Here is a 17747-nt window from a genome sequence, read left to right as displayed (position 1 = left end):
ATTTGCACTGTGACACATCCATCCATCCATATATGTAAATGAAACAAAAACAAAGAATTCACAAAACAATGCTGTAGGAGGTGCACTGTAATGTTTTCTATTACACTTTTTTTTCCCCAGTGCTGGTAATTCTCAATCATTTTATCATATTACCCACTAGAAGGTCACACCCATCATCTGAAAAACACTACCACAGAGGAAACCTCAGTAGCACTCTCTGTCCTGAGCCACAGCTGTGAATGCACCCTATCAGGAATCATGCTGCAGCCATGGCTGGAAAACAGCATAAGAGATTTGAGAGTCTGAGAGAACAGAGTCCCTTGCCTCCCACCTCTGTGAAACAGCCTCCTTCTGCTTCAGTTTTCCTCCTGTATTCTCAGGAACAATGTGATCACAACTTAGGTACTCTTGTGTCCTTCTCTGGCCTGCTCTCTCAAATATGCAGAAATAACAAGAAAAATAACAAGAAAAAATGAATAGCACTAGTGCCATTTCGTTAAATACGTGTGTTAAAGAGATGCCATGCTTCAGTGCTAATAGAGTTTTTTGGTCCTTTGAGTTCCTGACGTTGCATGCTACAGTGAGTTATGGAAGGCCAGAGTGTTGTGCTACAACAAAGGTCTGTCATGTTAAACACCCGCCAGCTTCCTGCCCATTTTGTACCACAACTCACATTAATTTTCCTGTGACTCAACCCCTACATTCAATCCATCACAAGTCCTATTTACTCTGTCTCCAAAATACATCTTCTGTGTGTGTGTGTGTGTGTGTGTATAAAAATGGCACTATCTATCTCCTAAGCCCCCATCCTATTTCAAGCCATCACCATCTCTTCCCCAGGATTCTGTAATGACCTCCTAATTGGTTTCCCTGCTTTCAGTCTTGCCCTCCCACAATCCACTGTTCATCCCACAAACCGTGAGTTTCTAATGTGAATTAGACAAGGCCATATCACTGCTTAAAGAAAAAAATATAAAGAGATGTGGAGTGTGTGTGTGTGTGTGTGTGTGTGCATGTGTGTGTGTGAAAACATTTCCCTCTCTCAAGTAGCATGGTCTCTTTTACAGAGTAACTCCACCTAAAATGTGCAGCTTTCCCAGATGTTAAGAACTTCAGTTGTACATAGGTCTGTGTGTATGCAAAATAAGGGTAGTAAGAAAATGAAAACCAATAATTAGGTTGCTCAGCTGAATCTCTTTCTCTCTCTCACACACACACACACACTCTCTCTTTCACACACACATACACACCCTCTCTCCCTTACACACTCACACACACCCTCTTACAATCTCTCACACTCTCTCGCACACACACCCTCTCTCACACACTCTCTTCCTCACAAATGCACACACACTCACACACACACCCTCTCTCTCACACACTCTCGCAAACACACACACCCTCTCTCTTACACACACACGCTCTCTCACACACATTCTGTCTCTCTCACACACTCTCACTCTCTCCCTCTCACACACACACTCTGTCTCACACTACTCTCTCACACACACACTCCCTCTCACACACTCTCTTACACACACACTCTCACGCACACACCATCTCTCTCACACACACTCTCTGTCACACACCCCTTACTCTCTCTCACACACACTCTTACACACTCTCACACACACACTCTCTCACACACACACTCTATCCCTCACAAACGCACACACACTCTCACTCTCACACACCCACACTCTCTCTCTCTCTCTCTCTCTCTCTCTCATCAGTGGCTTCTAAATCCCAACCTTGCCATGGCTTCCAGTGCCTACCTGATCTGGCCCTGCCTCCTTCTAGCACCCAAGCCTCAGGCACTACCCTCTCTCTCCTCACTATGTTCCAGCCATGCTCTGTGCCTTTTCATCCTCCAGACATGTTGAGCTTTTTCCAGCTGATGGTTTCCTTTGCATGGCCAGTACCTTTCCATTCTTCATGTCTCAGCTCAACTGGCACATTAAAGAAGTGTTCCCTAAAGCAGCACTTCCATGCCCATTGGATATAATAATGTGTTTAATATATGTGTTATGTTCAAATGAAGAACAGCACCTAAGCATATTTCTATATTAATAAAATAACAAAAGCCCATTGTGCTCTGTACTTTTCACAACTAAAAGTTATTTTCAGAACGTATGAAAATGCAGTTTACCAATTTGCTGATTATTGATAAATGTTGATTCTTCAAATAATTGTGCTAATTTACATGGATTAGAGAAAACTATATCAATATATATGTGTGTGTATATACATATATGGTAAAAATCATTGCTGATTTAAGATGTCCAGTCTCCCCACACGGATGTGCATAGATAGTAACAGAAAGAAAAGTGCTCTATGTGACCTGTCAATACTCTTTACAGCTTTTTATAGCAACTAATCTCTGGATCAGTTAAATACAAAAATTGTCAATCCAGAGTCTAGCTGAATCTTTGACTCCTTTTTTTGTGACAGGGATATTTACTGAGGACTTTTCAAGGACACAGTATAGCATCACTTGGTTAACAGGTACTGACCACAGCCAGGATCCACAATTCTTAAGCTCATTTCAGAACTGTGGAAGTCCTGAAAATTCTATATATGCTTAAGCAAAACTAGTATGTTGCCCAGACAGTTTTAACTATCCCAAAGCATCCTTTTTGGTTCAAGAGCAGCTTTCCCATAGAAGCTGGACTTCACTTGTGCAATACACACCTCTAAGTAACCTACGCTGAAGGCTCAACCAACTTATTTCTCTCCTTCATCGGTTTATTAGCTCCCTATAGGTACATTCCTGAATATATTAAAATACTTGACCTCTTCAAGTCAAATAGGCAAAACACTTGTGTCTCTTGGCAAATATCCAGCTATACTTTCTCATCACCATCACTGTTGATTAGGACAAGGAGAGGTGTTGCCAGCTTTTACAATGTCTTTGCTTCCCAACATGAACAGGATCAGCAGTTGACTTCTAATGAGCACCTACTAAGTGCTAGTCACTCTGCTCATCAATCTTTATTCATAATTTCGTTTAATTGTCCCTCAAAACTTTTTTTTTTTTTTTTTTGCGGTACGCAGGCCTCTCACTGCTGTGGCCCCTCCCGTTGCGGAGCACAGGCTCCGGACTCGCAGGCTCAGCGGCCATGGCTCACGGGCCCAGCCGCTCCACGGCATGTGGGATCTTCCCGGACCGGGGCACGAACCCACGTCCCCCGCATCGGCAGGTGGACTCTCAACCACTGCGCCACCAGGGAAGCCCCCTCAAAACTTTTGGAACTGCTAACATTATTATCCCCATGTTGCAGATGAGAAAAATGAGGCTCAGAGAAGTTAACTAGGTTTCCCAGGGTCACATGGTGGAGAATCAAGCCCAGCTATGTGAATCATGCCCTGGGCTCTTAGCCAGTCCATTCTCATATTTCCACTGATGGAATCAGTGGAGGTTTGTCCCTGTCCCCTGGAAGAAGCTCCTTCTTGTCACTGGTCTTCCCACTTCCTAGCTGCTGCACTCTAAGTATCTCACAAAAACAGATGAGTCATGCTCTCACTCACTGTGACATATTCAAAAAACTACAAAGAGACGAATACATTTATTTCCTCATTGTGTCCACTTTCTCCAATGAGCAGAAGATGAGGTAAACACCTGCTCTGAACTTCAGTCTCTCTCTTCTTTTCTTTCTTTTTTTTAAAAAAGGATTAAGCCGTAGGTACAGGCTCTTTTAATTTACTTTATTTTTATTTTTGGCTGTGTTGGGGCTTCGCTGCTGTGTGCGTGGGCTTTCTCTAGTTGTGGTGAGCGAGGGCTACTCTTCGTTGCAGTGTGCGGGCTTCTAATTGCGGTGGCTGCTCTTGTTGCAGAGCACGGGCTCTAGGCGCGCGGGCTTCAGTAGTTGTGGCTTGCAGGCTCTAGAGTGCAGGCTCAGTAGTTGCGGTGCACGGGCTTAGTTGCTCCGTGGCACGTGGAATCTTCCCGGACCAGCGCTTGAACCCGTGTCCCCTGCATTGGCAGGCAGATTCTTAACCACTGCGCCACCAGGGAAGAAGCCCTCTCTTCCTTTCTTACTCTTCTTCACAAGGTAGGAAAAGATGAGAATGACAACCACTTTCCTAAACCCTGAAAAGGAAAAGCTACTCAGGGAGTAGCCACTTTGCCACTTATACCACTTCCTTTCCATCACTCTTATAAGACTGTGTTGCCTGCCAGGAAGTAGGGGCGCAGAATAATGTTTAAATGAGAAGCCTTCACAGCCTTTCTCAATCTCGCAGCTCAAGACAACTCCAAGGTCAATTTTCTTCCAGGCTTAACTTAATAACTACTTGGAACAAGGAGAAGGGAGAGAAACAATCTATTTTCTTCCACGCAGATAAGCAAGCACGAAGGTTCATGACTGATTTAACATTTTGTATTTGGGTGCTGCTCTCAGCATAAAAGTGATAGGAAGGACTGAAAATTTATGTGAGAACATAAATAGAGATGGCATTTTAAGATGTGATGAGCAAAAAACCTTCAGCTTTTGACCACAGTCATTTTTTAATGAAATATTGACTAATAATTATTTACTAAAATAAGTAAAAATGCATGTGAAGAGACAAGAAACCAAGCTTTGTCTACCTTAAGCCATCTGGTTCCCCAAGTATATTCTTCCCACAAAAAAGTGTTTATCACAGGCTTGCACACAGTTTGGAAACATTAAGAATTCTTTCCGTTTTTCCTCTTTTTCTATTACCCTAGGTTTTTACATACTTTTTTTAGTCATACACCTTTAGAGTCTATAAGTTGTGAATTCTTTCTCACAAATGCAAAGCCAATTCTAAGTAAACTTAATTTGTTATAGTTTCAAAGTCTCCAACAATATACAAACAAATCAATAACATAAATAAAGTAAAACACTGTAGGGAAGACTGCCTAACAAATCGAATGGTTCAGGTAAACCAGGTTACTGTGAGTTTAGGTAGGCAGATATCCCTCACACACCCACACACGCATGCACACGTGTCACATGTGTGTGTGTATATATACAGGTATATATATATACCTTTTCTTAATGTCATATCATCTGCACACACATATGTATGCATGCACATGTGTCATATATGTGTGTGTGTATATATAAAGACATATAAATATATATTTTCTAATGTCATATCATCTGCTTCACAATGTTATAAAATGGCAATAAATTCTAGTTGAATTAAGAAGTTTTCCATATCAACCCCTGAGGACAGATGATTATAGGTCTGACCTTTTGAGATTCTGTGTATTTCTCTCTTAATCAGTGCTGGAATGAGCTTCTGCTAAGTGTGATCTATAGGGTTCCTATGGGAAAAGTGAAGCCATTTAAAAAATAATGAGGCTCTCTTCCACCCCTTCTCCCTTTCCATTTTGAGCTCTATTAGGCCATGATAACCATCTTCATCTGGGCTACACAAAAGCAGAGCATAAGCATGTACTGTTTGCAGTATACAAGGAAAGAGTGGGCTAGGAAAGGTTTTGGGAGCTCAGAATATAAATGACATTTTGCAATGGGATAAAAAAAATGCTTTACTTGCCCTTTTATGGAAAGCAAAAAAAGTGTTTGGTTCCAAAGAAGTCCTGTGGGGCGTTTAAGCTCCAGTGTCTAAGATTTTGACAGTGTAATTGGTTCCCTGTTGCCTGGGCAATCATACAGAATTGGAACCATCTCCATTTTGTCTTGTTACAGTAACACACTTGATAGCTTAGATCCAATCTCACAGATACTCTAGTTTGGTCACCAGTTTATTTCTCAAAACCCACAACATGAGTGTGTGTGTGTGTGTGTGTGTGTGTATGTGTTACACACTCCCAATCCTATCCCCTAATACCCCTAATTTCCTTCCCCAACCTTCTGTGAAACTGAACAGCATAATAGATGTAATTAGACCTTCAGTAATAGGACCAAATGGAGGAAGCGATGAGACTCCTTCTAGGGAAGCAATCAGCACATTAGGTCCCCAGGACTGAAACCGTTTTTAACAAGGTTTGGGGCTTAGGGAATGTCAGTCTAGGCATCTACTGCTTCCCCAAGAGGACGCTCTACCCTGAATGCAAATCTTCATTTACCATTTCTACAAAAGGGAGGAAAAGAACATTAGCTACTTTGTTGCGCACATAATGACCCAAGCTGGAGTTGTTAATATCTTTTTATCAGCAGTAAATCAACTGTTCACAAGTGCTCTGAAGTATAAGTGTGTATTTCCTCAGTACTTTAAAAGCATTCCCTATGTTTTCATCACCAACTGCTAAAAGAAGATAACACCAAATTGTGTCAAACAAATTTATGCTTTCAGGAGCATGCTGAACTCTTTCTACAACGGAGGAAAATTTAGTCAAACAGTATTCTTGAGACATACATTTAAATAGTCAGTTTCAATAACCACACACATATTTGCAGACTGACACCACATATTTGGTGTTATTATTCCAATCCATGTGCGCTGAAGTAAACTCTTGTGAAGAAAAATGTGCATCCTCGTCATAGCATATAATGAACCTTTGCAAAGCTCCAAATGACAGGCTAGCCTAAAGGACAAAGTTCTTCGTAAATGGTGATAAACCTTAAACTTTCTCATATAAAATATATTTGGTAAAATGTACATTGGCCAATAGAATAAATGTCAATTACTATGTTTAAAACTGCTTCACTTAGTGGATTGGGTTAGATTTTGATGTATTTTGGCTAGCTCTGTTGTTGAAAAATTCCAAGATATACAGTTAAAACTATCAAAAGTTATTTGAACAATATGGATGCACCTTGGAAACCCTATGCCAAGTGACAGAAGTCAGGCATAGAGGACCACACATTATATGATCCCATTTATGTGAAATGTCCAGGTCAGGCAAATCTACAGGGACAGAAAGTAGGTTAAAGGTTGCCTTGGGTTTGGGGGCATGAGAGGATTGAGGGGTGATGGCTATAGGGCTCAGGGTTTCTTTCTGTGCTAGTGAAAATATTCTACAATTGATTGCATTGACGGTTGTACCATTTGAATATACTAAAACCCACTGAATTGTACAATTTAAATTAGTGAATTGTATAGTATGTGAATTATATTTCAATAAAACTGTCACCAAAAAAAAAAGTTACTTGAGCTACTAGAAGGGTCCTGGAAGATCAGAATTTAAGATTATAATCCTTGATCCAATTCTTTTAGTCCGTATATCTTTTCTTCCATTGGATTCATCCAATTTATAACATTTTTTATTAGTGACATGAATTTAACTGTGATACATTATTAGGACTGATTTTAAGTGGTTTTCTTTTTACAAGTATGTAATAGAGAGCTTGTTACACTGCAGATTCTGGGAAGATAATGCAAAATGTAGAGACATGACTGTTTTCTCAGAGGTAATGATCAAATGAAGATGCTGAGAAGAAAGCATGAAGTTTGCATATCATATTAAGGAAAATTCAAGGTAACTTAGGAGGAATATTTAGGTCAGTTTGTGGGGAGTAGAAAGATTCCTGAATAGTGTACTATCTAAGCAAAATTCCAAAGGATAAAACATAAGCCAGGCAAGAATGGCAAGGGAAGTATTCAGGCAGTGGGATTAGTAGATAAGACTGAAGACAATACAGAGCATGGCTTTGGTGGACCCATATGAAGTTCAGTGTAACTCCAGCCAGAAGGCAAGAAAAAATGCAGTCAGAGAAATGAACTGAAAGATTAGTGATGGCTAGATGATAAAAGTTCTTATAAGTTCTTTCTTATAAGAAAGACGTTTGCAAATAGAAATCCAAAGAAGAGTTTTAAGCAGTATAATGATGTGATAGTTTTATATTAAAGAAAGCTCACTCTGTCAACATTTTGAAGACTGCATGACAGAAGGCAAGCAAGAACAGCTGGAAAGTTACTGCAAAATCCAGGTAGAGATAATGATGATCTTTGCTAGAAAATGGCAATAGCATTAAAAAGAAAAGCAAACAGGGCTTCCCTGGTGGCGCAGTGGTTAAGAATCTGCCTGCCAATTCAGGGCACAAGGGTTCGTGCCCCAGTCTGGGAGGATCCCACATGCTGCAGAGCGGCTGGGCCCGTGCGCCATGGCTGCTGAGCCTGCGCGTCTGGAGCCTATGCTCCACAACGGGAGAGGCCACAACAGTGAGAGGCCCACGTACCGCAAAAAAAAAAAAAAAAAAAGAAAGAAAAGAAAACAAATTTGAAAGCAATTTAGAACATTGAATCCTTGGACTGATTGAATGGAGAGTGGTCATGAAGAAAAAAGAAGATATAAAGACAACCCCTATATTTCTGGCTTATGCTTTCACAGTTTTAAAATTAATATACTGTTTTTTAAACAACAGTGTTAGATTTACAGAAAAATTGAGCAGATAGTACAGAAAGTTCCCATATGCCCCAGTTCCAAATTTCCTCTATTATAAATATATTGCATTAGAGTGGTACATTTGTTAAAAATTAATGAACAATATTGATATATTATTTCAGTTCTTAAAGTACATAGTTTACACTAAGATTTACTCTTGTACAGTTCTATGTGTTTTGACAAATGCATAATGTCATGTATCCACCATTACAGTTTCATTCCTAACAGTTCCACTACCAAACAAATCTCTCTGGCCTCTCTACTCTGTTCCATTGGCCTATTTGTCTATTCCTTCATTAATACCATGTTGTATTAATTATTATAGCTGTATAATAAGCCCTGAAGTTGGGTAATGTCAGTCCTCTGACTTGTTCTTCTCTGTTAGCATTGTGTTGGCTATTCTGAGTCCTTTGGCTTTCCATAAACTTTAGAGTCATTCTGTTAATATCCACAAAATAACTTGCTAAGATTTTGAGTGGGGACTGTATTGAATCTATAGATCAAGTTGGGAAGAACTGACATTTTAACAATAATGAGTCATCCAATTCAGAAACATAGAATATCTCTCCATTTATTTAAATCTTTGAGTTCTTTCTTTGGAGCTTTTGTAGGTCTATTTGTATAGATCCTATGCATATTTTTTTAGCTTTATATCTAATTACTTAATTATTTTCACTTCTAATGTAAATGAGATCGTGTTTTAAAATCTCAAACTCTAACCTTTTATTGCTGCTATGAGCGATTGATTTTTCTATACTAACCCTGTATCATGCAAACTTGTTATAAATGCTTAGTAATTCTGGGAGGTTTTTTTGTTGATTCTTTGGGAATTCTACATAGATAAACATGACATTTGTGGGGAAAAAAAGACCATTTTATTTGTTACTTTGAAATCTATATATTTTTATTTCCTTTTCTCGTCTAATTGCATTAGCTAAGGTTTCTAATATGGTGTTGAATGGGAGAGTTGACAGGGGACTTGCTTGCATTTTAGATCTTTAGGGGAAAGCATCTGGTTTTTCACCATTAAGTATGTTGTTAGATGCAGGTTTTTTGTATATTTTCTCTATTAAGTTGTGGAAAGGCTTCTCTATTCAAAGTGTTCTGAAACTGTTTAACTTGAACAGATTTTCAATTTTCTTAAAAGCTTTTTCTGCATCTATTGAAGAAACATATGATGTTTCTTATTTAACTTGTTGATGTGATGAATTAAATTACTTAATTTTCAAATGATGAGTCAGCCTGGCAAATCAAGAATAAATCCCACTTGGTTATGGAATAAAATTATTTTTGTATATTGCTGGATTTACACTGTTAATCTTTTTTTTTTTTTTTTGCTTTATAACAAATTTAATCAGTTATACATATACATATGTTCCCATATCCCCTCCCTTTTGCATCTCCCGCCCACCCTCCCTATCCCACCCCTCCAGGCGGTCACAAAGCACCGAGCTGATCTCCCTGTGCTATGCGGCTGCTTCCCACTAGCTATCTACCTTATGTTTGGTAGTGTATATATGTCCATGCCACTGTTTCACTTTGTCACAGCTTACCCTTCCCCCTCCCCATATCCTCAAGTCCATTCTCTAGTAGGTCTGTGTCTTTATTCCTGTTTTACCCCTATGTTCTTCATGACATTTTTTTTTCTTAAATTCCATATATATGTGTCAGCATACAGTATTTGTCTTTCTCTTTCTGACTTACTTCACTCTGTATGACAGACTCTAGGTCCATCCACCTCATTACAAATAGCTCAATTTCATTTCTTTTTATGGCTGAGTAATATTCCATTGTATATATGTGCCACATCTTCTTTACCCATTCATCCGATGATGGACACTTAGGTTGTTTCCATCTCCGGGCTATTGTAAATAGGGCTGCTATGAACATTTTGGTACATGTCTCTTTTTGAATTATGGTTTTCTCAGGGTATATGCCCAGTAGTGGGATTGCTGGGTCATATGGTAGTTCTATTTTTAGTTTTTTAAGGAACCTCCATACCGTTCTCCATAGTGGCTGTACCAATTCACATTCCCACCAGCAGTGCAAGAGTGTTCCCTTTTTTCCACACCCTCTCCAGCATTTATTGTTTCTAGATTTTTTGATGATGGCCATTCTGACTGGTGTGAGATGATATCTCATTGTAGTTTTGATTTGCATTTCTCTAATGAGTAAAGATGTTGAGCATCATTTCATGTGTTTGTTGGCAGTCTGTATATCTTCTTTGGAGAAATGTCTATTAAGGTCTTCTGCCCATTTTTGGATTGGGTTGTTTGTTTTTTTGTTATTGAGCTGCATGAGCTGCTTATAAATTTTGGAGATGAATCCTTTGTCAGTTGCTTCATTTGCAAATATTTTCTCCCATTCTGAGGGTTGTCTTTTGGTCTTGTTTATGGTTTCCTTTGCTGTGCAAAAGCTTTGAAGTTTCATTAGGTCCCATGTGTTTATTTTTGTATTTATTTCCATTTCTCTAGGAGGTGGGTCAAAAAGGATCTTACTATGATTTATGTCATAGAGTGTTCTGCCTATGTTTTCCTCTAAGAGTTTGATAGTGTCTGGCCTTACATTTAGGTCTTTAATCCATTTTGAGCTTATTTTTGTGTATGGTGTTAGGGAGTGATCTAATCTCATACTTTTACATGTCTCTATCCAGTTTTCCCAGCACCACTTATTGAAGAGACTGTCCTTTCTCCACTGTACATTCCTGCCTCCTTTATCAAAGATAAGGTGACCATATGTCCGTGCGTTTAACTCTGGGCTTTCTATCCTGTTCCATTGATCTATCTTTCTGTTTTTGTGCCAGTACCATACTGTCTTGATTACTGTAGCTTTGTAGTATAGTCTGAAGTCTGGGAGCCTGATTCCTCCAGCTCCATTTTTCTTTCTCAAGATTGCTTTGGCTATTCGGGGTCTTTTGTGTTTCCATACAAATTGCGAAATTTTTTGCTCTAGTTCTGTGAAAAATGCCAGGGGTTGTTTGATAGGGATTGCATTGAATCTGTAGATTGCTTTGGGTAGTAGAGTCATTTTCACAATGTTGATTCTTCCAATCCAAGAACATGGTACATCTCTCCATCTATTTGTATCATCTTTAATTTCTTTCATCAGTGTCTTATAATTTTCTGCATACAGGTCTTTTGTCTCCTTAGGTAGGTTTATTCCTAGATATTTTATTCTTTTTGTTGCAATGGTAAATGGGAGTGTTTCCTTGATTTCACTTTCAGATTTTTCATCATTAGTATATAGGAATGCCAGAGATTTCTGTGCATTAATTTTGTATCCTGCAACTTGACCAAATTCATTGATTAGCTCTAGTAGTTTTCTGGTAGCATCTTTAGGATTCTCTATGTAGAGTATCATGTCATCTGCAAACAGTGACAGCTTTACCTCTTCTTTTCCGATTTGGATTCCTTTTATTTCCTTTTCTTCTCTGATGGCTGTGGCTAAAACTTCCAAAACTAGGTTGAATAAGAGTGGTGAGAGTGGGCAACCTTGTCTTGTTCCTGATCTTAGTGGAAATGGTTTCAGTTTTTCACCATTGAGGACAATGCTGGCTGTGGGTTTGTCATATATGGCCTTTATTATGTTGAGGAAAGTTCCCTCTAGGCCTACTTTCTGCAGGGTTTTTATCATAAATGGGTGTTGAATTTTGTCAAAAGCTTTCTCTGCATCTATTGAGATGATCATATGGTTTTTCTCCTTCAATTTGTTAATATGGTGTATCACGTTGATTGATTTGCGTATATTGAAGAATCCTTGCATTCCTGGAATAAACCCCACTTGATCATGGTGTATGATCCTTTTAATGTGCTGTTGGATTCTGTTTGCTAGTATTTTGTTGAGGATTTTTGCATCTATGTTCATCAGTGATACTGGCCTGTAGTTTTCTTTCTTTGTGACATCCTTGTCTGGTTTTGGTATCAAGGTGATGGTGGCCTCGTAGAATGAGTTTGGGAGTGTTCCTCCCTCTGCTATATTTTGGAAGAGTTTGAGAAGGATAGGTGTTAGCTCTTCTCTAAATGCGTGATAGAATTCGCCTGTGAAGCCATCTGGTCCTGGGCTTTTGTTTGTTGGAAGATTTTTTATCACAGTTTCAATTTCAGTGCTTGTGATTGGTCTGTTCATATTTTCTATTTCTTCCTGGTTCAGTCTCGGCAGGTTGTGCATTTCTAATAATTTGTCCATTTCTTCCAGGTTGTCCATTTTATTGGCATAGAGTTGCTTATAGTAATCTCTCATGATCTTTTGTATTTCTGCAGTGTCAGTTGTTACTTCTCCTTTTTCATTTCTAATTCTATTGATTTGAGTCTTCTCCCTTTTTTTCTTGATGAGTCTGGCTAATGGTTTATCAATTTTGTTTATCTTCTCAAAGAACCAGCTTTTAGTTTTATTGATCTTTGCTATCGTTTCCTTCATTTCTTTTTCATTTATTTCTGATCTGATTTTTATGATTTCTTTCCTTCTGCTAACTTTGGGATGTTTTTGTTCTTCTTTCTCTAATTGCTTTAGGTGCAAGGTTAGGTTGTTTATTCGAGATGTTTCCTGTTTCTTAAGGTGGGATTGTATTGCTATAAACTTCCCTCTTAGAACTGCTTTTGCTGCATCCCATAGGTTTTGGGTTGTCGTGTCTCCATTGTCATTTGTTTCTAGGTATTTTTTAATTTCCTCTTTGATTTCTTCAGTGATCACTTCGTTATTAAGTAGTGTATTGTTTAGCCTCCATGTGTTTGTATTTTTTACAGCTCTTTTCCTGTAATTGATATCTAGTCTCATAGCATTGTGGTCGGAAAAGACACTTGATACAATTTCAATTTTCTTAAATTTACCAAGGCTTGATTTGTGACCCAAGATATGATCTATCCTGGAGAATGTTCCATGAGCACTTGAGAAAAATGTGTATTCTGTTGTTTTTGGATGGAATGTCCTATAAATATCAATTAAGTCCATCTTGTTTAATGTATCATTGAAAGCTTGTGTTTCCTTATTTATTTTCATTTTGGATGATCTGTCCATTGGTGAAAGTGGGGTGTTAAAGTCCCCTACTATGATTGTGTTACTGTCGATTTCTCCTTTTATAGCTGTTAGTATTTGCCTTATGTATTGAGGTGCTCCTATGTTGGGTGCATAAATATTTACAATTGTTATATCTTCTTCTTGGATCGATCCCTTGATCATTAGGTAGTGTCCTTCTTTGTCTCTTCTAGTAGTCTTTATTTTAAAGTCTATTTTGTCTGATATGAGAATTGCTACTCCAGCTTTCTTTTGGTTTCCATTTGCATGGAATATCTTTTTCCACCCCCTTACTTTCAGTCTGTATGTGTCTCTAGGTCTGAAGTGGGTCTCTTGTAGACAGCATATAGATGGGTCTTGTTTTTGTATCCATTCAGCCAATCTGTATATTTTGGTGGGAGCATTTAGTCCATTTACATTTAAGGTAATTATCGATATGTATGTTCCTATTCCCATTTTCTTAATTGTTTTGGGTTCGTTATTGTAGGTCTTTTACTTCTGTTGTGTTTCTTGCCTAGAGAAGTTCCTTTAGCATTTGTTGTAAAGCTGGTTTGGTGGTGCTGAACTCTCTCAGCTTTTGCTTGTCTGTAAAGGTTTTAATTTCTCCATCAAATCTGAATGAGATCCTTGCTGGGTAGAGTAATCTTGGTTGCAGGTTTTTCTCCTTCATCACTTTAATTATGTCCTGCCACTCCCTTCTGGCTTGTAGAGTTTCTGCTGAGAGATCAGCTGTTAACCTGATGGGGATTCCCTTGTGTGTTATTTGTTGGTTTTGCCTTGTTGCTTTTAATATGATTTCTTTGTGTTTAATTTTTGACAGTTTGATTAATATGTGCCTTGGAGTATTTCTCCTTGGATTTATTCTGTATGGGACTCTCTGTGCCTCCTGGACTTGATTAACTATTTCCTTTCCCATATTAGGGAAGTTTTCAACTATAATCTCTTCAAATATTTTCTCAGTCCCTTTCTTTTTCTCTTCTTCTTCTGGAACCCCTATAATTCGAATGTTGGTGCGTTTAATGTTGTCCCAGAGGTCTCTGAGACTGTCCTCTGTTCTTTTCATTCTTTTTTCTTTATTTTGCTCTGCAGCAGTTATTTCCACTATTTTATCTTCCACCTCACTTATCCGTTCTTCTGCCTCAGTTATTCTGCTATTGATCCCATCTAGAGTATTTTTTATTTCATGTATTGTGTTTTTAATCGATGCTTGATTCATCTTTAGTTCTTCTAGGTCCTTGTTAACTGTTTCTTGCATTTTGTCTATTCTATTTCCAAGATTTTGGATCTGGGAAATAGAATCTTGGATCATCTTTACCATCATTATTCTGAATTCTTTTTCAGGTAGACTGCCTATTACCTCTTCATTTGTTAGGTCGGGTGGGTTTTTATCTTGCTCCTTCTCCTGCTGTGTGTTTTTCTGTCTTCTCATTTTGCTTATGTTACTGTGTTTGGGGTCTCCTTTTTGCAGGCTGCAGGTTCGTAGTTCCCGTTGTTTTTGGTGTCTGTCCCCAGTGGCTAAGGTTGGTTTAGTGGGTTGTGTAGGCTTCCTGGTGGAGGGGACTAGTGCCTGTGTTCTGGTGGATGAGGCTGGATCTTGTCTTTCTGGTGGGCAGGTCCACGTCTGGTGGTGTGTTTTGAGGTGTCTGCGGACTTTTTATGATTTTAGGCCACCTCTCTGCTAATGGGTGGCGTTGTGTTCCTGTCTTGCTAGTTGTTTGGCATAGGGTGTCCAGCACTGTAGCTTGCTGGTCGTTGAGTGAAGCTGGGTGCTGGTGTTGAGATGGAGATCTCTGGAAGATTTTTGCCGTTTGATATTATGTGGAGCTGGGGGGTCTCTTGTGGACCAGTGTCCTGAAGTTGGCTCTCCCACCTCAGAGGCACAGCACTGACTCCTGGCTCCTCAATTTGGGATGATGTGTTGTCTATTCATGTATTCCACAGATGCAGGGTACATCAAGTTGATTGTGGAGCTTTAATCCGCTGCTTCTGAGGCTGCTGGGAGAGGTTTCCCTTTCTCTTCTTTGTTCTCACAGCTCCTGGGTCTCAGCTTTGGATTTGGCCCCGCCTCTGCGTGTAGGTCGCCGGAGGGCGTCTGTTCTTCGCTCAGACAGGACAGGGTTAAAGGAGCAGCCTCTTCGGGGACTCTTACTCACTCAGGCCGGGCGGGAGGGAGGGGCACGGAGTGCGGGGCGAGCCTGCAGCGGCAGAGGTCGGCGTGACGTTGCACCAGCCCGAGGCGCGCCGTGCATTCTCCCAGGGGAGCCGCCCCTGGATCCCGGGACCCCGGCAGTGGCGGGCTGCACAGGCTCCCAGAAGGGCGGTGTGGGCAGTGACCTGCGCTCGCACACAGGCTTCTTGGCGGCAGCAGCAGCAGCCCCAGCGTCCCACGCCCGTCACTGGGCTCCGCGCTTTCAGTCGTGACTCGCGCCCGTCTGTGGAGCCCCTTTAAGCAGCGCTCTTAATCCCCTCTCCTCGCGCACCAGGAAACCAAGAGGGAAGAAAAAGTCTCTTGCCTCTTCGGAAGCTCTAGAGTTTTCCCGGACTCCCTCCCGGCTAGCTGTGGCACATTAGCCCCCTTCACGCTGAGTTCTCGCCGCCAGCCCCAGTCCTCTCTCTGCGCTCTGACCGAAGCCCGAGCCTCAGCTTCCAGCGCTGCGCGCCCCGGCGGGCGAGCAGACAAGCCTCTCGGGCTGGTGAGTGCCGCTCGGCACCGATCCTCTGTGCGGGAATCTCTCCGCTTTGCCCTACCCAGGTATGTGGGGAGTTTCTTGCCTTTTGGGAGGTCTGGGGTCTTCTGCCAGCGTTCAGTAGGTGTTCTGTAGGAGTTGTTCCACGTGTAGCTGTATTTCTGGTGTATCCGTGGGGAGAAAGGTGATCTCCGCGTCTTACTCCTCCGCCATCTTACCCGGAAGTATCTACACTGTTAATCTTTTGTTGAGGTTTTTTGTATTTATATTCATGAGTTTTCCTTTCTTTTAATGTCTTTATCTGGTTTTGGTATCTCCACTTTTTAATACAGAAATGTAGAGTATAGCTGGAAATATATACAGAAAAGAAGTGTATGTGTGTGTTTGCATGTGAATCCTCACTGATTTTCTCTATTCTGTTTCCTTGTAGTTTGAAATGGGTGCAACTGAATTCTCTTTCCTAACTTCCTAGCCTCTTTTTCTGTAGTTAGAAAGATATAAAGATAGACCTACTGAGTCCTTAGGTCTCAAATTCTGACACTAGCTATAGGCACAGTCTTCTGGAAGATTTCCTTTTCCTAAAACAAATGTGAGAAAATAGACACATCTTTCCTATTCTAGTCTTTCCATGGATATTCATTATCATGCACACATGCTTTACACAAACACATATTTGGCTGTCTCACTAATAGAACTGTTTCTTCTCACATGCAAATTTTCTTGAGATTAATGAAGTTACCAAGAGAACTCGATACTGCCTATTTCTTGAATCCTCCTTTCCTGTAAGTGATTCCTTTATTTCTAGCTAGAAGGATAACTCTACAAGAGTTAAAGGTATAGAAAGATGATATTGAATTATTAAAGACAAATAATGTACCTTGGCTGCCATATTTGTCTTTCATCTCTTTTTTTTTTTTTTTTTTGCGGTAGGCGGGCCTCTCACTGTTGTGGCCTCTCCCCTTGTGGAGCACAGGCTCCGGACGCGCAGGCTCAGCGGCCATGGCTCACGGGTCTAGCCGCTCAGCGGCATGTGGGATCTTCCCAGACCGGGGCACGAACCTGTGTCCCCTGCATCGGCAGGCGGACTCTCAACCACTGCGCCACCAGGGAAGCCCTGTCTTTCATCTCTTTACCTTACTTGTACATGAATAATTTCAGAAAGCTGGGGTATTTTTGTTCTCAAATTGCCTCAAACCAGTCATCTTAATAGAATATGGATGCTGAGGAATAGAAACTACAAAATATGAAGTATACAATAAAGAATGTGAATTGTTCTACCTCTAAGAATGAAACACAGTGGTATCAACTTTACATGTGATAGCAAAACATAAGTGAATAACATTAGACCTCCATTTGGTCAAGGTCATCAAGATTGGCAGGGGAACTGACAATGCAGAGCACAAATTTTATATTCTGAACCTCATTTTTTAATCAGATTTTTAAGAAACTGTAGAGTACTACAGAAATAAATCACATCCAATACACACAAATAAATCATAACTTGTAAAACATGCATAATAATGAAAAGAAAATAACATTCACTGGGGGAAGGAAAGAAAACAGAAAAGACTGAAACAAACCTTTTATAAAAGCAAATGATTAGTATTAACATCTCAGTTCAAATCACATGAAAACTTAACAATGATGTTTCTTTTATGCCCATCATGTACACTGTCATTGTATTTGGTTATTGTTCATGTAGCCTGGGAAGATTTCAATCATGACCAATTGTT

Source organism: Mesoplodon mirus (assembly GCF_964341445.2).
Source record: "Mesoplodon mirus genome assembly, chromosome: 1".
NCBI lineage: Eukaryota > Metazoa > Chordata > Mammalia > Artiodactyla > Ziphiidae > Mesoplodon > Mesoplodon mirus.
Note: the sequence above shows the minus strand (reverse complement) of the source record.